This window comes from Equus asinus, chromosome 1 (genome assembly GCF_041296235.1).
Source record: "Equus asinus isolate D_3611 breed Donkey chromosome 1, EquAss-T2T_v2, whole genome shotgun sequence".
NCBI classification, from domain to species: Eukaryota; Metazoa; Chordata; class Mammalia; order Perissodactyla; family Equidae; genus Equus; species Equus asinus.
This window is the reverse complement of record NC_091790.1, coordinates 58823266-58841617: the sequence shown is the minus strand read 5'-3', so window position 1 is coordinate 58841617 and position 18352 is coordinate 58823266.

Sequence of the window (18352 nt, the reverse complement as noted above, 5' to 3'; positions counted from 1 at the left end):
GCTGTTAGAGCACCTTGCAGAGCGAGTTGTTTCTTAGCTTCCCAAAGAGCTGGAAGCAAGATGCTTTAGGGGCCATCTGCCCTTAAGGAAAGAAGGCAGCACTTTGTGCCTTGCATCTCTAGGGCAATGTAGCACACCCAGAGCAGATGTTCTACTTCAGCCGTATCAGGCCTGCAAAGAAACTGCGTTTCACAGGCCTCTGTAAGAGATGTTCCCGGTAGGCTGTAAGAGCACTGTGCAGAGGGACTTGTTTCTTAGCTTCCCAAAGAGCTGGAAGCAAAATGCTTTGCGACTCATCTGCCCCTTTGGAAAGAAGGCAACACTTTGTGTCTTGCAGGTCTAGGGCAAGGTAGCACACCCAGAGCAGATGTTCTACTTCTTCAAGGTCAGTCCTGCAAAGAAACTTCGTTTCACAGTCCTTTGTAAGAGATGTTCCCAGTAGGCTGTTAGAGCACTGTGCAGAGCGAGTTGTTTCTCAGCTTCCCAAACAGCCGGAAGCAAGATGCTTTGGGGCCCTTCTCACCCTTTGGAAAGAAGGCAGCACTTTGTGCCTTGCAGCTCTAGGGCAATGTAGCACACCCACAGCAGAAGTTCTACTTCAGCCAGATCAGGCCTGCAAAGAAACTGCGTTTCACAGGCCTTTGTAAGAGATGTTCCCGATAGGCTGTTAGAGCACTGTGCAGAGCGAGTTGTTTCTTAGCTTCCCAAAGAGCTGGAAGCAAGATACTTTAGGGGCCATCTGCCCTTAAGGAAAGAAGGCAGCACTTTGTGCCTTGCAGCTCTAGGGCAAGGTAGCACACCCCGAGCAGAAGTTCTACTTCAGTCAGATCTGGCCTGCAAAGAAACTGCGTTTCATAGGCCTTTGTAAGAGATGTTCCCTGTAGGCTGTTAGAGCACTGTGCAGAGCGAATTGTTTCTCAGCTTCCCAAACAGCCGGAAGCAAGATGCTTTGGGGCCCTTCTCACCCTTTGGAAAGAAGGCAGCACTTTGTGCCTTGCAGCTCTAGGGCAATGTAGCACACCCAGAGCAGAAGTTCTACTTCAGCCAGATCAGGCCCGCAAAGAAACTGCGTTTCACAGGCCTTTGTAAGAGATGTTCCCGGTAGGCTGTTAGAGCACTGTGCAGAGCGAGTTGTTTCTTAGCTTCCCAAAGAGCTGGAAGCAAGATGCTTTACGGGCCATCTGCCCTTAAGGAAAGAAGGCAGCACTTTGTGCCTTGCAGCTCTAGGGCAATGTAGCACACCCAGAGCAGATGTTCTACTTCTCCCAGGTCAGGCCTGAAAAGAAACTGCGTTTCACAGGCCTTTGTAAGAGATGTTCCCTGTAGGCTGTTAGAGCACTGTGCAGAGCGAGTTGTTTCTTAGCTTCCCAAAGAGCTGGAAGCAAGATGCTTTAGGGGCCATCTGCCCTTAAGGAAAGAAGGCAGCACTTTGTGCCTTGCATCTCTAGGGCAATGTAGCACACCCAGAGCAGATGTTCTACTTCAGCCGTATCAGGCCTGCAAAGAAACTGCGTTTCACAGGCCTCTGTAAGAGATGTTCCCGGTAGGCTGTAAGAGCACTGTGCAGAGGGACTTGTTTCTTAGCTTCCCAAAGAGCTGGAAGCAAAATGCTTTGCGACTCATCTGCCCCTTTGGAAAGAAGGCAACACTTTGTGTCTTGCAGGTCTAGGGCAATGTAGCACACCCAGAGCAGATGTTCTACTTCTTCAAGGTCAGTCCTGCAAAGAAACTTCGTTTCACAGTCCTTTGTAAGAGATGTTCCCAGTAGGCTGTTAGAGCACTGTGCAGAGCGAGTTGTTTCTCAGCTTCCCAAACAGCCGGAAGCAAGATGCTTTTGGGCCCTTCTCACCCTTTGGAAAGAAGGCAGCACTTTGTGCCTTGCAGCTCTAGGGCAATGTAGCACACCCACAGCAGAAGTTCTACTTCAGCTAGATCAGACCTGCAAAGAAACTGCGTTTCACAGGCCTTTGTAAGAGATGTTCCCGGTAGGCTGTTAGAGCACTGTGCAGAGCGAGTTGTTTCTTAGCTTCCCAACGAGCTGGAAGCAAGATGCTTTAGGGGCCATCTGCCCTTAAGGAAAGAAGGCAGCACTTTGTGCCTTGCAGCTCTAGGGCAATGTAGCACACCCAGAGCAGATGTTCTACTTCTCCCAGGTCAGGCCTGAAAAGAAACTGCGTTTCACAGGCCTTTGTAAGAGATGTTCCCTGTAGGCTGTTAGAGCACTGTGCAGAGCGAGTTGTTTCTTAGCTTCCCAAAGAGCTGGAAGCAAGATGCTTTAGGGGCCATCTGCCCTTAAGGAAAGAAGGCAGCACTTTGTGCCTTGCATCTCTAGGGCAATGTAGCACACCCAGAGCAGATGTTCTACTTCAGCCGTATCAGGCCTGCAAAGAAACTGCGTTTCACAGGCCTCTGTAAGAGATGTTCCCGGTAGGCTGTAAGAGCACTGTGCAGAGGGACTTGTTTCTTAGCTTCCCAAAGAGCTGGAAGCAAAATGCTTTGCGACTCATCTGCCCCTTTGGAAAGAAGGCAACACTTTGTGTCTTGCAGGTCTAGGGCAAGGTAGCACACCCAGAGCAGATGTTCTACTTCTTCAAGGTCAGTCCTGCAAAGAAACTTCGTTTCACAGTCCTTTGTAAGAGATGTTCCCAGTAGGCTGTTAGAGCACTGTGCAGAGCGAGTTGTTTCTCAGCTTCCCAAACAGCCGAAAGCAAGATGCTTTTGGGCCCTTCTCACCCTTTGGAAAGAAGGCAGCACTTTGTGCCTTGCAGCTCTAGGGCAATGTAGCACACCCACAGCAGAAGTTCTACTTCAGCCAGATCAGGCCCGCAAAGAAACTGCGTTTCACAGGCCTTTGTAAGAGATGTTCCCAGTAGGCTGTTAGAGCACTGTGCAGAGCGAGTTGTTTCTTAGCTTCCCAAAGAGCTGGAAGCAAGATACTTTAGGGGCCATCTGCCCTTAAGGAAAGAAGGCAGCACTTTGTGCCTTGCAGCTCTAGGGCAAGGTAGCACACCCCGAGCAGAAGTTCTACTTCAGCCAGATCTGGCCTGCAAAGAAACTGCGTTTCACAGGCCTTTGTAAGAGATGTTCCCGCTAGGCTGTTAGAGCACTGTGCAGAGCGAATTGTTTCTCAGCTTCCCAAACAGCCGGAAGCAAGATGCTTTGGGGCCCTTCTCACCCTTTGGAAAGAAGGCAGCACTTTGTGCCTTGCAGCTCTAGGGCAATGTAGCACACCCAGAGCAGATGTTCCACTTCTGCCAGGTCAGGCCTGCAAAGACACTTCGTTTCACAGGCCCTTGTAGGAGATGTTCCCGGTAGGCTGTAAGAGCACTGTGCAGAGCGACTAGTTTCTTAGATTCCCAGAGAGCTGGAAGCAAGATGCTTTGGGGCCCATCTGCCCCTATGGAAAGAACGCAGCACTTTGTGCCTTGCAGCTCTAGGGCAATGCAGCACACCCCGAGCAGAAGTTCTACTTCAGCCAGATCAGGCCCGCAAAGAAACTGCGTTTCACAGGCCTTTGTAAGAGATGTTCCCGGTAGGCTGTTAGAGCACTGTGCAGAGCGAGTTGTTTCTTAGCTTCCCAAAGAGCTGGAAGCAAGATGCTTTACGGGCCATCTGCCCTTAAGGAAAGAAGGCAGCACTTTGTGCCTTGCAGCTCTAGGGCAATGTAGCACACCCAGAGCAGATGTTCTACTTCTCCCAGGTCAGGCCTGAAAAGAAACTGCGTTTCACAGGCCTTTGTAAGAGATGTTCCCTGTAGGCTGTTAGAGCACTGTGCAGAGCGAGTTGTTTCTTAGCTTCCCAAAGAGCTGGAAGCAAGATGCTTTAGGGGCCATCTGCCCTTAAGGAAAGAAGGCAGCACTTTGTGCCTTGCATCTCTAGGGCAATGTAGCACACCCAGAGCAGATGTTCTACTTCAGCCGTATCAGGCCTGCAAAGAAACTGCGTTTCACAGGCCTCTGTAAGAGATGTTCCCGGTAGGCTGTAAGAGCACTGTGCAGAGGGACTTGTTTCTTAGCTTCCCAAAGAGCTGGAAGCAAAATGCTTTGCGACTCATCTGCCCCTTTGGAAAGAAGGCAACACTTTGTGTCTTGCAGGTCTAGGGCAATGTAGCACACCCAGAGCAGATGTTCTACTTCTTCAAGGTCAGTCCTGCAAAGAAACTTCGTTTCACAGTCCTTTGTAAGAGATGTTCCCAGTAGGCTGTTAGAGCACTGTGCAGAGCGAGTTGTTTCTCAGCTTCCCAAACAGCCGGAAGCAAGATGCTTTTGGGCCCTTCTCACCCTTTGGAAAGAAGGCAGCACTTTGTGCCTTGCAGCTCTAGGGCAATGTAGCACACCCACAGCAGAAGTTCTACTTCAGCCAGATCAGGCCCGCAAAGAAACTGCGTTTCACAGGCCTTTGTAAGAGATGTTCCCGGTAGGCTGTTAGAGCACTGTGCAGAGCGAGTTGTTTCTTAGCTTCCCAAAGAGCTGGAAGCAAGATACTTTAGGGGCCATCTGCCCTTAAGGAAAGAAGGCAGCACTTTGTGCCTTGCAGCTCTAGGGCAATGTAGCACACCCAGAGCAGAAGTTCTACTTCAGCTAGATCAGACCTGCAAAGAAACTGCGTTTCACAGGCCTTTGTAAGAGATGTTCCCGGTAGGCTGTTAGAGCACTGTGCAGAGCGAGTTGTTTCTTAGCTTCCCAAAGAGCTGGAAGTTAGATGCTTTAGGGGCCATCTGCCCTTAAGGAAAGAAGGCAGCACTTTGTGCCTTGCATCTCTAGTGCAATTTAGCACACCCAGAGCAGATGTTCTACTTCAGCCGTATCAGGCCTGCAAAGAAACTGCGTTTCACAGGCCTCTGTAAGAGATGTTCCCGGTAGGCTGTAAGAGCACTGTGCAGAGGGACTTGTTTCTTAGCTTCCCAAAGAGCTGGAAGCAAAATGCTTTGCGACTCATCTGCCCCTTTGGAAAAAAGGCAACACTTTGTGTCTTGCAGGTCTAGGGCAATGTAGCACACCCAGAGCAGATGTTCTACTTCTTCAAGGTCAGTCCTGCAAAGAAACTTCGTTTCACAGTCCTTTGTAAGAGATGTTCCCAGTAGGCTGTTAGAGCACTGTGCAGAGCGAGTTGTTTCTCAGCTTCCCAAACAGCCGGAAGCAAGATGCTTTTGGGCCCTTCTCACCCTTTGGAAAGAAGGCAGCACTTTGTGCCTTGCAGCTCTAGGGCAATGTAGCACACCCACAGCAGAAGTTCTACTTCAGCTAGATCAGACCTGCAAAGAAACTGCGTTTCACAGGCCTTTGTAAGAGATGTTCCCGGTAGGCTGTTAGAGCACTGTGCAGAGCGAGTTGTTTCTTAGCTTCCCAACGAGCTGGAAGCAAGATGCTTTAGGGGCCATTTGCCCTTAAGGAAAGAAGGCAGCACTTTGTGCCTTGCATCTCTAGGGCAATGTAGCACACCCAGAGCAGATGTTCCACTTCTGCCAGGTCAGGCCTGCAAAGACACTTCGTTTCACAGGCCCTTGTAGGAGATGTTCCCGGTAGGCTGTAAGAGCACTGTGCAGAGCGACTAGTTTCTTAGATTCCCAGAGAGCTGGAAGCAAGATGCTTTGGGGCCCATCTGCCCCTATGGAAAGAACGCAGCACTTTGTGCCTTGCAGCTCTAGGGCAATGCAGCACACCCCGAGCAGAAGTTCTACTTCAGCCAGATCAGGCCCGCAAAGAAACTGCGTTTCACAGGCCTTTGTAAGAGATGTTCCCGGTAGGCTGTTAGAGCACTGTGCAGAGCGAGTTGTTTCTTAGCTTCCCAAAGAGCTGGAAGCAAGATGCTTTACGGGCCATCTGCCCTTAAGGAAAGAAGGCAGCACTTTGTGCCTTGCAGCTCTAGGGCAATGTAGCACACCCAGAGCAGATGTTCTACTTCTCCCAGGTCAGGCCTGAAAAGAAACTGCGTTTCACAGGCCTTTGTAAGAGATGTTCCCTGTAGGCTGTTAGAGCACTGTGCAGAGCGAGTTGTTTCTTAGCTTCCCAAAGAGCTGGAAGCAAGATGCTTTAGGGGCCATCTGCCCTTAAGGAAAGAAGGCAGCACTTTGTGCCTTGCATCTCTAGGGCAATGTAGCACACCCAGAGCAGATGTTCTACTTCAGCCGTATCAGGCCTGCAAAGAAACTGCGTTTCACAGGCCTCTGTAAGAGATGTTCCCGGTAGGCTGTAAGAGCACTGTGCAGAGGGACTTGTTTCTTAGCTTCCCAAAGAGCTGGAAGCAAAATGCTTTGCGACTCATCTGCCCCTTTGGAAAGAAGGCAACACTTTGTGTCTTGCAGGTCTAGGGCAATGTAGCACACCCAGAGCAGATGTTCTACTTCTTCAAGGTCAGTCCTGCAAAGAAACTTCGTTTCACAGTCCTTTGTAAGAGATGTTCCCAGTAGGCTGTTAGAGCACTTTGCAAAGCGAGTTGTTTCTCAGCTTTCCAAACAGCCGGAAGCAAGATGCTTTTGGGCCCTTCTCACCCTTTGGAAAGAAGGCAGCACTTTGTGCCTTGCAGCTCTAGGGCAATGTAGCACACCCACAGCAGAAGTTCTACTTCAGCTAGATCAGACCTGCAAAGAAACTGCGTTTCACAGGCCTCTGTAAGAGATGTTCCCGGTAGGCTGTTAGAGCACTGTGCAGAGCGAGTTGTTTCTTAGCTTCCCAACGAGCTGGAAGCAAGATGCTTTAGGGGCCATCTGCCCTTAAGGAAAGAAGGCAGCACTTTGTGCCTTGCATCTCTAGGGCAATGTAGCACACCCAGAGCAGATGTTCCACTTCTGCCAGGTCAGGCCTGCAAAGACACTTCGTTTCACAGGCCCTTGTAGGAGATGTTCCCGGTAGGCTGTAAGAGCACTGTGCAGAGCGACTAGTTTCTTAGATTCCCAGAGAGCTGGAAGCAAGATGCTTTGGGGCCCATCTGCCCCTATGGAAAGAACGCAGCACTTTGTGCCTTGCAGCTCTAGGGCAATGCAGCACACCCCGAGCAGAAGTTCTACTTCAGCCAGATCAGGCCCGCAAAGAAACTGCGTTTCACAGGCCTTTGTAAGAGATGTTCCCGGTAGGCTGTTAGAGCACCTTGCAGAGCGAGTTGTTTCTTAGCTTCCCAAAGAGCTGGAAGCAAGATGCTTTAGGGGCCATCTGCCCTTAAGGAAAGAAGGCAGCACTTTGTGCCTTGCATCTCTAGGGCAATGTAGCACACCCAGAGCAGATGTTCTACTTCAGCCGTATCAGGCCTGCAAAGAAACTGCGTTTCACAGGCCTCTGTAAGAGATGTTCCCGGTAGGCTGTAAGAGCACTGTGCAGAGGGACTTGTTTCTTAGCTTCCCAAAGAGCTGGAAGCAAAATGCTTTGCGACTCATCTGCCCCTTTGGAAAGAAGGCAACACTTTGTGTCTTGCAGGTCTAGGGCAAGGTAGCACACCCAGAGCAGATGTTCTACTTCTTCAAGGTCAGTCCTGCAAAGAAACTTCGTTTCACAGTCCTTTGTAAGAGATGTTCCCAGTAGGCTGTTAGAGCACTGTGCAGAGCGAGTTGTTTCTCAGCTTCCCAAACAGCCGGAAGCAAGATGCTTTGGGGCCCTTCTCACCCTTTGGAAAGAAGGCAGCACTTTGTGCCTTGCAGCTCTAGGGCAATGTAGCACACCCACAGCAGAAGTTCTACTTCAGCCAGATCAGGCCTGCAAAGAAACTGCGTTTCACAGGCCTTTGTAAGAGATGTTCCCGATAGGCTGTTAGAGCACTGTGCAGAGCGAGTTGTTTCTTAGCTTCCCAAAGAGCTGGAAGCAAGATACTTTAGGGGCCATCTGCCCTTAAGGAAAGAAGGCAGCACTTTGTGCCTTGCAGCTCTAGGGCAAGGTAGCACACCCCGAGCAGAAGTTCTACTTCAGTCAGATCTGGCCTGCAAAGAAACTGCGTTTCATAGGCCTTTGTAAGAGATGTTCCCTGTAGGCTGTTAGAGCACTGTGCAGAGCGAATTGTTTCTCAGCTTCCCAAACAGCCGGAAGCAAGATGCTTTGGGGCCCTTCTCACCCTTTGGAAAGAAGGCAGCACTTTGTGCCTTGCAGCTCTAGGGCAATGTAGCACACCCAGAGCAGAAGTTCTACTTCAGCCAGATCAGGCCCGCAAAGAAACTGCGTTTCACAGGCCTTTGTAAGAGATGTTCCCGGTAGGCTGTTAGAGCACTGTGCAGAGCGAGTTGTTTCTTAGCTTCCCAAAGAGCTGGAAGCAAGATGCTTTACGGGCCATCTGCCCTTAAGGAAAGAAGGCAGCACTTTGTGCCTTGCAGCTCTAGGGCAATGTAGCACACCCAGAGCAGATGTTCTACTTCTCCCAGGTCAGGCCTGAAAAGAAACTGCGTTTCACAGGCCTTTGTAAGAGATGTTCCCTGTAGGCTGTTAGAGCACTGTGCAGAGCGAGTTGTTTCTTAGCTTCCCAAAGAGCTGGAAGCAAGATGCTTTAGGGGCCATCTGCCCTTAAGGAAAGAAGGCAGCACTTTGTGCCTTGCATCTCTAGGGCAATGTAGCACACCCAGAGCAGATGTTCTACTTCAGCCGTATCAGGCCTGCAAAGAAACTGCGTTTCACAGGCCTCTGTAAGAGATGTTCCCGGTAGGCTGTAAGAGCACTGTGCAGAGGGACTTGTTTCTTAGCTTCCCAAAGAGCTGGAAGCAAAATGCTTTGCGACTCATCTGCCCCTTTGGAAAGAAGGCAACACTTTGTGTCTTGCAGGTCTAGGGCAAGGTAGCACACCCAGAGCAGATGTTCTACTTCTTCAAGGTCAGTCCTGCAAAGAAACTTCGTTTCACAGTCCTTTGTAAGAGATGTTCCCAGTAGGCTGTTAGAGCACTGTGCAGAGCGAGTTGTTTCTCAGCTTCCCAAACAGCCGAAAGCAAGATGCTTTTGGGCCCTTCTCACCCTTTGGAAAGAAGGCAGCACTTTGTGCCTTGCAGCTCTAGGGCAATGTAGCACACCCACAGCAGAAGTTCTACTTCAGCCAGATCAGGCCCGCAAAGAAACTGCGTTTCACAGGCCTTTGTAAGAGATGTTCCCAGTAGGCTGTTAGAGCACTGTGCAGAGCGAGTTGTTTCTTAGCTTCCCAAAGAGCTGGAAGCAAGATACTTTAGGGGCCATCTGCCCTTAAGGAAAGAAGGCAGCACTTTGTGCCTTGCAGCTCTAGGGCAAGGTAGCACACCCCGAGCAGAAGTTCTACTTCAGCCAGATCTGGCCTGCAAAGAAACTGCGTTTCACAGGCCTTTGTAAGTGATGTTCCCGCTAGGCTGTTAGAGCACTGTGCAGAGCGAATTGTTTCTCAGCTTCCCAAACAGCCGGAAGCAAGATGCTTTGGGGCCCTTCTCACCCTTTGGAAAGAAGGCAGCACTTTGTGCCTTGCAGCTCTAGGGCAATGTAGCACACCCAGAGCAGATGTTCCACTTCTGCCAGGTCAGGCCTGCAAAGACACTTCGTTTCACAGGCCCTTGTAGGAGATGTTCCCGGTAGGCTGTAAGAGCACTGTGCAGAGCGACTAGTTTCTTAGATTCCCAGAGAGCTGGAAGCAAGATGCTTTGGGGCCCATCTGCCCCTATGGAAAGAACGCAGCACTTTGTGCCTTGCAGCTCTAGGGCAATGCAGCACACCCCGAGCAGAAGTTCTACTTCAGCCAGATCAGGCCCGCAAAGAAACTGCGTTTCACAGGCCTTTGTAAGAGATGTTCCCGGTAGGCTGTTAGAGCACTGTGCAGAGCGAGTTGTTTCTTAGCTTCCCAAAGAGCTGGAAGCAAGATGCTTTACAGGCCATCTGCCCTTAAGGAAAGAAGGCAGCACTTTGTGCCTTGCAGCTCTAGGGCAATGTAGCACACCCAGAGCAGATGTTCTACTTCTCCCAGGTCAGGCCTGAAAAGAAACTGCGTTTCACAGGCCTTTGTAAGAGATGTTCCCTGTAGGCTGTTAGAGCACTGTGCAGAGCGAGTTGTTTCTTAGCTTCCCAAAGAGCTGGAAGCAAGATGCTTTAGGGGCCATCTGCCCTTAAGGAAAGAAGGCAGCACTTTGTGCCTTGCATCTCTAGGGCAATGTAGCACACCCAGAGCAGATGTTCTACTTCAGCCGTATCAGGCCTGCAAAGAAACTGCGTTTCACAGGCCTCTGTAAGAGATGTTCCCGGTAGGCTGTAAGAGCACTGTGCAGAGGGACTTGTTTCTTAGCTTCCCAAAGAGCTGGAAGCAAAATGCTTTGCGACTCATCTGCCCCTTTGGAAAGAAGGCAACACTTTGTGTCTTGCAGGTCTAGGGCAATGTAGCACACCCAGAGCAGATGTTCTACTTCTTCAAGGTCAGTCCTGCAAAGAAACTTCGTTTCACAGTCCTTTGTAAGAGATGTTCCCAGTAGGCTGTTAGAGCACTGTGCAGAGCGAGTTGTTTCTCAGCTTCCCAAACAGCCGGAAGCAAGATGCTTTTGGGCCCTTCTCACCCTTTGGAAAGAAGGCAGCACTTTGTGCCTTGCAGCTCTAGGGCAATGTAGCACACCCACAGCAGAAGTTCTACTTCAGCCAGATCAGGCCCGCAAAGAAACTGCGTTTCACAGGCCTTTGTAAGAGATGTTCCCGGTAGGCTGTTAGAGCACTGTGCAGAGCGAGTTGTTTCTTAGCTTCCCAAAGAGCTGGAAGCAAGATACTTTAGGGGCCATCTGCCCTTAAGGAAAGAAGGCAGCACTTTGTGCCTTGCAGCTCTAGGGCAATGTAGCACACCCAGAGCAGAAGTTCTACTTCAGCTAGATCAGACCTGCAAAGAAACTGCGTTTCACAGGCCTTTGTAAGAGATGTTCCCGGTAGGCTGTTAGAGCACTGTGCAGAGCGAGTTGTTTCTTAGCTTCCCAAAGAGCTGGAAGTTAGATGCTTTAGGGGCCATCTGCCCTTAAGGAAAGAAGGCAGCACTTTGTGCCTTGCAGCTCTAGGGCAATGTAGCACACCCAGAGCAGATGTTCCACTTCTGCCAGGTCAGGCCTGCAAAGACACTTCGTTTCACAGGCCCTTGTAGGAGATGTTCCCGGTAGGCTGTAAGAGCACTGTGCAGAGCGACTAGTTTCTTAGATTCCCAGAGAGCTGGAAGCAAGATGCTTTGGGGCCCATCTGCCCCTATGGAAAGAACGCAGCACTTTGTGCCTTGCAGCTCTAGGGCAATGCAGCACACCCCGAGCAGAAGTTCTACTTCAGCCAGATCAGGCCCGCAAAGAAACTGCGTTTCACAGGCCTTTGTAAGAGATGTTCCCGGTAGGCTGTTAGAGCACTGTGCAGAGCGAGTTGTTTCTTAGCTTCCCAAAGAGCTGGAAGCAAGATGCTTTACAGGCCATCTGCCCTTAAGGAAAGAAGGCAGCACTTTGTGCCTTGCAGCTCTAGGGCAATGTAGCACACCCAGAGCAGATGTTCTACTTCTCCCAGGTCAGGCCTGAAAAGAAACTGCGTTTCACAGGCCTTTGTAAGAGATGTTCCCTGTAGGCTGTTAGAGCACTGTGCAGAGCGAGTTGTTTCTTAGCTTCCCAAAGAGCTGGAAGCAAGATGCTTTAGGGGCCATCTGCCCTTAAGGAAAGAAGGCAGCACTTTGTGCCTTGCATCTCTAGGGCAATGTAGCACACCCAGAGCAGATGTTCTACTTCAGCCGTATCAGGCCTGCAAAGAAACTGCGTTTCACAGGCCTCTGTAAGAGATGTTCCCGGTAGGCTGTAAGAGCACTGTGCAGAGGGACTTGTTTCTTAGCTTCCCAAAGAGCTGGAAGCAAAATGCTTTGCGACTCATCTGCCCCTTTGGAAAGAAGGCAACACTTTGTGTCTTGCAGGTCTAGGGCAATGTAGCACACCCAGAGCAGATGTTCTACTTCTTCAAGGTCAGTCCTGCAAAGAAACTTCGTTTCACAGTCCTTTGTAAGAGATGTTCCCAGTAGGCTGTTAGAGCACTGTGCAGAGCGAGTTGTTTCTCAGCTTCCCAAACAGCCGGAAGCAAGATGCTTTTGGGCCCTTCTCACCCTTTGGAAAGAAGGCAGCACTTTGTGCCTTGCAGCTCTAGGGCAATGTAGCACACCCACAGCAGAAGTTCTACTTCAGCCAGATCAGGCCCGCAAAGAAACTGCGTTTCACAGGCCTTTGTAAGAGATGTTCCCGGTAGGCTGTTAGAGCACTGTGCAGAGCGAGTTGTTTCTTAGCTTCCCAAAGAGCTGGAAGCAAGATACTTTAGGGGCCATCTGCCCTTAAGGAAAGAAGGCAGCACTTTGTGCCTTGCAGCTCTAGGGCAATGTAGCACACCCAGAGCAGAAGTTCTACTTCAGCTAGATCAGACCTGCAAAGAAACTGCGTTTCACAGGCCTTTGTAAGAGATGTTCCCGGTAGGCTGTTAGAGCACTGTGCAGAGCGAGTTGTTTCTTAGCTTCCCAAAGAGCTGGAAGTTAGATGCTTTAGGGGCCATCTGCCCTTAAGGAAAGAAGGCAGCACTTTGTGCCTTGCATCTCTAGTGCAATTTAGCACACCCAGAGCAGATGTTCTACTTCAGCCGTATCAGGCCTGCAAAGAAACTGCGTTTCACAGGCCTCTGTAAGAGATGTTCCCGGTAGGCTGTAAGAGCACTGTGCAGAGGGACTTGTTTCTTAGCTTCCCAAAGAGCTGGAAGCAAAATGCTTTGCGACTCATCTGCCCCTTTGGAAAAAAGGCAACACTTTGTGTCTTGCAGGTCTAGGGCAATGTAGCACACCCAGAGCAGATGTTCTACTTCTTCAAGGTCAGTCCTGCAAAGAAACTTCGTTTCACAGTCCTTTGTAAGAGATGTTCCCAGTAGGCTGTTAGAGCACTGTGCAGAGCGAGTTGTTTCTCAGCTTCCCAAACAGCCGGAAGCAAGATGCTTTTGGGCCCTTCTCACCCTTTGGAAAGAAGGCAGCACTTTGTGCCTTGCAGCTCTAGGGCAATGTAGCACACCCACAGCAGAAGTTCTACTTCAGCTAGATCAGACCTGCAAAGAAACTGCGTTTCACAGGCCTTTGTAAGAGATGTTCCCGGTAGGCTGTTAGAGCACTGTGCAGAGCGAGTTGTTTCTTAGCTTCCCAACGAGCTGGAAGCAAGATGCTTTAGGGGCCATCTGCCCTTAAGGAAAGAAGGCAGCACTTTGTGCCTTGCATCTCTAGGGCAATGTAGCACACCCAGAGCAGATGTTCCACTTCTGCCAGGTCAGGCCTGCAAAGACACTTCGTTTCACAGGCCCTTGTAGGAGATGTTCCCGGTAGGCTGTAAGAGCACTGTGCAGAGCGACTAGTTTCTTAGATTCCCAGAGAGCTGGAAGCAAGATGCTTTGGGGCCCATCTGCCCCTATGGAAAGAACGCAGCACTTTGTGCCTTGCAGCTCTAGGGCAATGCAGCACACCCCGAGCAGAAGTTCTACTTCAGCCAGATCAGGCCCGCAAAGAAACTGCGTTTCACAGGCCTTTGTAAGAGATGTTCCCGGTAGGCTGTTAGAGCACTGTGCAGAGCGAGTTGTTTCTTAGCTTCCCAAAGAGCTGGAAGCAAGATGCTTTACGGGCCATCTGCCCTTAAGGAAAGAAGGCAGCACTTTGTGCCTTGCAGCTCTAGGGCAATGTAGCACACCCAGAGCAGATGTTCTACTTCTCCCAGGTCAGGCCTGAAAAGAAACTGCGTTTCACAGGCCTTTGTAAGAGATGTTCCCTGTAGGCTGTTAGAGCACTGTGCAGAGCGAGTTGTTTCTTAGCTTCCCAAAGAGCTGGAAGCAAGATGCTTTAGGGGCCATCTGCCCTTAAGGAAAGAAGGCAGCACTTTGTGCCTTGCATCTCTAGGGCAATGTAGCACACCCAGAGCAGATGTTCTACTTCAGCCGTATCAGGCCTGCAAAGAAACTGCGTTTCACAGGCCTCTGTAAGAGATGTTCCCGGTAGGCTGTAAGAGCACTGTGCAGAGGGACTTGTTTCTTAGCTTCCCAAAGAGCTGGAAGCAAAATGCTTTGCGACTCATCTGCCCCTTTGGAAAGAAGGCAACACTTTGTGTCTTGCAGGTCTAGGGCAATGTAGCACACCCAGAGCAGATGTTCTACTTCTTCAAGGTCAGTCCTGCAAAGAAACTTCGTTTCACAGTCCTTTGTAAGAGATGTTCCCAGTAGGCTGTTAGAGCACGGTGCAGAGCGAGTTGTTTCTCAGCTTCCCAAACAGCCGGAAGCAAGATGCATTTGGGCCCTTCTCACCCTTTGGAAAGAAGGCAGCACTTTGTGCCTTGCAGCTCTAGGGCAATGTAGCACACCCACAGCAGAAGTTCTACTTCAGCCAGATCAGGCCCGCAAAGAAACTGCATTTCACAGGCCTTTGTAAGAGATGTTCCCGGTAGGCTGTTAGAGCACTGTGCAGAGCGAGTTGTTTCTTAGCTTCCCAAAGAGCTGGAAGCAAGATGCTTTAGGGGCCATCTGCCCTTAAGGAAAGAAGGCAGCACTTTGTGCCTTGCATCTCTAGGGCAATGTAGCACACCCAGAGCAGATGTTCTACTTCAGCCGTATCAGGCCTGCAAAGAAACTGCGTTTCACAGGCCTCTGTAAGAGATGTTCCCGGTAGGCTGTAAGAGCACTGTGCAGAGGGACTTGTTTCTTAGCTTCCCAAAGAGCTGGAAGCAAAATGCTTTGCGACTCATCTGCCCCTTTGGAAAGAAGGCAACACTTTGTGTCTTGCAGGTCTAGGGCAAGGTAGCACACCCAGAGCAGATGTTCTACTTCTTCAAGGTCAGTCCTGCAAAGAAACTTCGTTTCACAGTCCTTTGTAAGAGATGTTCCCAGTAGGCTGTTAGAGCACTGTGCAGAGCGAGTTGTTTCTCAGCTTCCCAAACAGCCGGAAGCAAGATGCTTTTGGGCCCTTCTCACCCTTTGGAAAGAAGGCAGCACTTTGTGCCTTGCAGCTCTAGGGCAATGTAGCACACCCACAGCAGAAGTTCTACTTCAGCCAGATCAGGCCCGCAAAGAAACTGCGTTTCACAGGCCTTTGTAAGAGATGTTCCCGGTAGGCTGTTAGAGCACTGTGCAGAGCGAGTTGTTTCTTAGCTTCCCAAAGAGCTGGAAGCAAAATGCTTTGCGACTCATCTGCCCCTTTGGAAAGAAGGCAACACTTTGTGTCTTGCAGGTCTAGGGCAATGTAGCACACCCAGAGCAGATGTTCTACTTCTTCAACGTCAGTCCTGCAAAGAAACTTCGTTTCACAGTCCTTTGTAAGAGATGTTCCCAGTAGGCTGTTAGAGCACTGTGCAGAGCGAGTTGTTTCTCAGCTTCCCAAACAGCCGGAAGCAAGATGCTTTTGGGCCCTTCTCACCCTTTGGAAAGAAGGCAGCACTTTGTGCCTTGCAGCTCTAGGGCAATGTAGCACACCCACAGCAGAAGTTCTACTTCAGCCAGATCAGGCCCGCAAAGAAACTGCGTTTCACAGGCCTTTGTAAGAGATGTTCCCGGTAGGCTGTTAGAGCACTGTGCAGAGCGAGTTGTTTCTTAGCTTCCCAAAGAGCTGGAAGCAAGATACTTTAGGGGCCATCTGCCCTTAAGGAAAGAAGGCAGCACTTTGTGCCTTGCAGCTCTAGGGCAATGTAGCACACCCAGAGCAGAAGTTCTACTTCAGCTAGATCAGACCTGCAAAGAAACTGCGTTTCACAGGCCTTTGTAAGAGATGTTCCCGGTAGGCTGTTAGAGCACTGTGCAGAGCGAGTTGTTTCTTAGCTTCCCAAAGAGCTGGAAGTTAGATGCTTTAGGGGCCATCTGCCCTTAAGGAAAGAAGGCAGCACTTTGTGCCTTGCATCTCTAGTGCAATTTAGCACACCCAGAGCAGATGTTCTACTTCAGCCGTATCAGGCCTGCAAAGAAACTGCGTTTCACAGGCCTCTGTAAGAGATGTTCCCGGTAGGCTGTAAGAGCACTGTGCAGAGGGACTTGTTTCTTAGCTTCCCAAAGAGCTGGAAGCAAAATGCTTTGCGACTCATCTGCCCCTTTGGAAAAAAGGCAACACTTTGTGTCTTGCAGGTCTAGGGCAATGTAGCACACCCAGAGCAGATGTTCTACTTCTTCAAGGTCAGTCCTGCAAAGAAACTTCGTTTCACAGTCCTTTGTAAGAGATGTTCCCAGTAGGCTGTTAGAGCACTGTGCAGAGCGAGTTGTTTCTCAGCTTCCCAAACAGCCGGAAGCAAGATGCTTTTGGGCCCTTCTCACCCTTTGGAAAGAAGGCAGCACTTTGTGCCTTGCAGCTCTAGGGCAATGTAGCACACCCACAGCAGAAGTTCTACTTCAGCTAGATCAGACCTGCAAAGAAACTGCGTTTCACAGGCCTTTGTAAGAGATGTTCCCGGTAGGCTGTTAGAGCACTGTGCAGAGCGAGTTGTTTCTTAGCTTCCCAACGAGCTGGAAGCAAGATGCTTTAGGGGCCATCTGCCCTTAAGGAAAGAAGGCAGCACTTTGTGCCTTGCATCTCTAGGGCAATGTAGCACACCCAGAGCAGATGTTCCACTTCTGCCAGGTCAGGCCTGCAAAGACACTTCATTTCACAGGCCCTTGTAGGAGATGTTCCCGGTAGGCTGTAAGAGCACTGTGCAGAGCGACTAGTTTCTTAGATTCCCAGAGAGCTGGAAGCAAGATGCTTTGGGGCCCATCTGCCCCTATGGAAAGAACGCAGCACTTTGTGCCTTGCAGCTCTAGGGCAATGCAGCACACCCCGAGCAGAAGTTCTACTTCAGCCAGATCAGGCCCGCAAAGAAACTGCGTTTCACAGGCCTTTGTAAGAGATGTTCCCGGTAGGCTGTTAGAGCACTGTGCAGAGCGAGTTGTTTCTTAGCTTCCCAAAGAGCTGGAAGCAAGATGCTTTACGGGCCATCTGCCCTTAAGGAAAGAAGGCAGCACTTTGTGCCTTGCAGCTCTAGGGCAATGTAGCACACCCAGAGCAGATGTTCTACTTGCCCAGGTCAGGCCTGAAAAGAAACTGCGTTTCACAGGCCTTTGTAAGAGATGTTCCCTGTAGGCTGTTAGAGCACTGTGCAGAGCGAGTTGTTTCTTAGCTTCCCAAAGAGCTGGAAGCAAGATGCTTTAGGGGCCATCTGCCCTTAAGGAAAGAAGGCAGCACTTTGTGCCTTGCATCTCTAGGGCAATGTAGCACACCCAGAGCAGATGTTCTACTTCAGCCGTATCAGGCCTGCAAAGAAACTGCGTTTCACAGGCCTCTGTAAGAGATGTTCCCGGTAGGCTGTAAGAGCACTGTGCAGAGGGACTTGTTTCTTAGCTTCCCAAAGAGCTGGAAGCAAAATGCTTTGCGACTCATCTGCCCCTTTGGAAAGAAGGCAACACTTTGTGTCTTGCAGGTCTAGGGCAATGTAGCACACCCAGAGCAGATGTTCTACTTCTTCAAGGTCAGTCCTGCAAAGAAACTTCGTTTCACAGTCCTTTGTAAGAGATGTTCCCAGTAGGCTGTTAGAGCACTGTGCAGAGCGAGTTGTTTCTCAGCTTCCCAAACAGCCGGAAGCAAGATGCATTTGGGCCCTTCTCACCCTTTGGAAAGAAGGCAGCACTTTGTGCCTTGCAGCTCTAGGGCAATGTAGCACACCCACAGCAGAAGTTCTACTTCAGCCAGATCAGGCCCGCAAAGAAACTGCGTTTCACAGGCCTTTGTAAGAGATGTTCCCGGTAGGCTGTTAGAGCACTGTGCAGAGCGAGTTGTTTCTTAGCTTCCCAAAGAGCTGGAAGCAAGATGCTTTAGGGGCCATCTGCCCTTAAGGAAAGAAGGCAGCACTTTGTGCCTTGCATCTCTAGGGCAATGTAGCACACCCAGAGCAGATGTTCTACTTCAGCCGTATCAGGCCTGCAAAGAAACTGCGTTTCACAGGCCTCTGTAAGAGATGTTCCCGGTAGGCTGTAAGAGCACTGTGCAGAGGGACTTGTTTCTTAGCTTCCCAAAGAGCTGGAAGCAAAATGCTTTGCGACTCATCTGCCCCTTTGGAAAGAAGGCAACACTTTGTGTCTTGCAGGTCTAGGGCAAGGTAGCACACCCAGAGCAGATGTTCTACTTCTTCAAGGTCAGTCCTGCAAAGAAACTTCGTTTCACAGTCCTTTGTAAGAGATGTTCCCAGTAGGCTGTTAGAGCACTGTGCAGAGCGAGTTGTTTCTCAGCTTCCCAAACAGCCGGAAGCAAGATGCTTTTGGGCCCTTCTCACCCTTTGGAAAGAAGGCAGCACTTTGTGCCTTGCAGCTCTAGGGCAATGTAGCACACCCACAGCAGAAGTTCTACTTCAGCCAGATCAGGCCCGCAAAGAAACTGCGTTTCACAGGCCTTTGTAAGAGATGTTCCCGGTAGGCTGTTAGAG